Source organism: Austrofundulus limnaeus, unplaced genomic scaffold (genome assembly GCF_001266775.1).
Source record: "Austrofundulus limnaeus strain Quisiro unplaced genomic scaffold, Austrofundulus_limnaeus-1.0 Scaffold304, whole genome shotgun sequence".
NCBI classification, from domain to species: Eukaryota; Metazoa; Chordata; class Actinopteri; order Cyprinodontiformes; family Rivulidae; genus Austrofundulus; species Austrofundulus limnaeus.
The window spans coordinates 158,300-160,503 of record NW_013952706.1 but is presented as its reverse complement, the minus strand read 5'-3'; the positions used below and the strand labels follow the sequence as shown (position 1 = coordinate 160,503).

The following is a 2,204-nucleotide window of genomic DNA, read 5'->3' as shown; positions in this document are numbered from 1 at the left end:
CAGTTTAGTAATCCGTTCGCTCAGTTTAGTAATCCGTTCGCTCAGTTTAGTAAACTGTGCTCACGGATTTCCAGTGGCTGTTTTTTTTTCTCCCACTGACCCCCCGGCGGGCTCCATAGAACTAAGTAAATGATTAAATATTTCTTTGTTTCAGCCACTCTCATCTGCAGGGGTCACCGCCGCCGCCGCGAGCAAACCCGTGCAAAAGACTTGGCAATCGTTTTACACCGGATGCCCTTCTTTACAAAACCTGGGTTTGAACCTGCAGCCTCAGGGATTACGAGACCACCGCGCTGTCCACCAAGCTACTGCAGCCCCTATAAATAAATATCACAGATTAAAGTGTCTAAATCTGAGTTTTTCCTCTATTAATGTGTTTTGTTGATCTCATATTGCGGTGACAATATTGATGAGGTCTGTCAACAAAGTTCAATTAATGAAGAAAACGTTCTGTCGGTGAGAAATGTTCAGTTTGTGAAGAAAAGCTCAAAGAACTGTCTGCATCACTCTGTCAATGTTACTGCATTATTTGCGTTTATAAAATTTTGCATTAAATAAACATATATCCAATACAATAAACAAAAAGTAGCTTTACAAAGTAGCTCCACTTTTTATTGATTTTTGCTAGTGATCAAAGATCAAGATTTGTTTTTCCCCTTTCATGCCATCATTAAATGTGATCACTTCTCACTGGTCACACAGCTACTGATGACACAAGACTGATGTGAAGCAGAACAAACAGCTTTAAGTAGAGCAATAAAGTCTCACGGATATAAAAATTTAATTGTTTATTCATTTCATTTATCATCTATACAGTTTTAAATTGGCTCTTAGAAAAAGAGGAACAATGCACATTCCTTGTCAGCCAGGGTCACATTTGTTATAACCTCTCCTCCCGGAACAGGAAGAACCTGGGCAGGGCGATTTAAACTTTAGAAAAGTCCAGATTTATTTATTTATTTATTTATGGAAACTATTTAGACTGATAAATAAATTAGAAATAAAACACTACAGCGTAGTCTATTAAAAAAAATACCATAGCTGCTGCCGGTCTACTTTACCTCTCCTCCCCTATGTTAAGGTAATAAGGGTTGCGCTACCTTCGGGGAGCTCCACGGTTCTGGCCCGGCGGAGAGAGCGGGTCAGGCGGTTCAGTTGTACGTTTAGCTGCTCCATGGCCCGTTCCATCATAGGCGGACGGTCCACGGGAAGGAGGAGGCTCACAGGAAGCTGTCAGGACAGGACAGCAGCGTTATGGTGATGTTTCTGGGCGGCGGCCATCGAAGCTGACGAACAGCAAACCTTCTGTCAGGTAAACACGCTGATGACTGAAGGGTTTATTACTCACTCTGCCCGTCCGAACCACCAGAACCACAGCCTTCTCCTACGCCAGCTTCTCGTGCTTCCTGTTGTGATGACGTTTAGCAACGTGAGTGACGTAGTCTTAAAGGGCCTACAGCCCTGAGCGTTTTATTTATTTATTTATTTATTTATTTATTTCAAAAAAGCCTTTACACGAGGTAATAATGCATAATAAAGGTGCATTTTTTTTGGATGACAAGCAATAAGTTGAGTAGTGACAACTGCAAAATAAATAAATAAACAAATACTGAAATAAATCTGTGCATATATTTCCAAACTCCTGCACAGAACTAATTACAAATACGTCTTTACTGTACTTAAGTAGAATTTTTGGGTATTTATTTGAGTAATTGTTTTTCTGCCTAATTTTTACTTTCACTTCTTACATTTTCACACAATTATCTGTACTTTCTACTCACTACATTTTTAAAAAAGGCCAGAAGTAGAAAGTCATTACTTTTATTTCATTTTGCCTTTTTTTATTCCAGCTTGTTATTATAAAACATAAATACTATCCATATAAATAGTGCCTCATGGATAGAGTGAATTTAATTGTGGTTTAATGAGAAGAATAATTATATACAATTCTGATACCATATTAGTTTGTGCACAAACAAATCATGTCACACTCCAGCAGGACACAATCATTAAAATTAAAGGACTGTACTTATGAAGTATTTGTATTTCATGAATTGTATTATTGCATTTGGCTTCAGCACTCGGATAGATTTTTATTTTTGTGAAAAGGTTTGGGCAGCCTTGATATAAACTGAAACAGCAAGACTAGTGCATCCTAAATATAACGTAAATTAATTATTTTAATACAACATTTCTGCATTTTG

At 37.8% G+C, this 2,204-nt stretch overlaps 1 long non-coding RNA gene across 1 annotated transcript; it reads right to left on the bottom strand.

Annotated features, from left to right (window-relative positions):
* Positions 1-773: 773 nt before the first annotated feature.
* On the bottom strand, positions 774-1,409 carry LOC106527011 (uncharacterized). Its single transcript, XR_001311329.1, has 3 exons — positions 1,349-1,409; positions 1,101-1,230; positions 774-911 (listed from the first exon to the last, which is right to left on the bottom strand). It is a non-coding gene; the product is annotated as an uncharacterized LOC106527011 (long non-coding RNA).
* Positions 1,410-2,204: the final 795 nt, after the last annotated feature.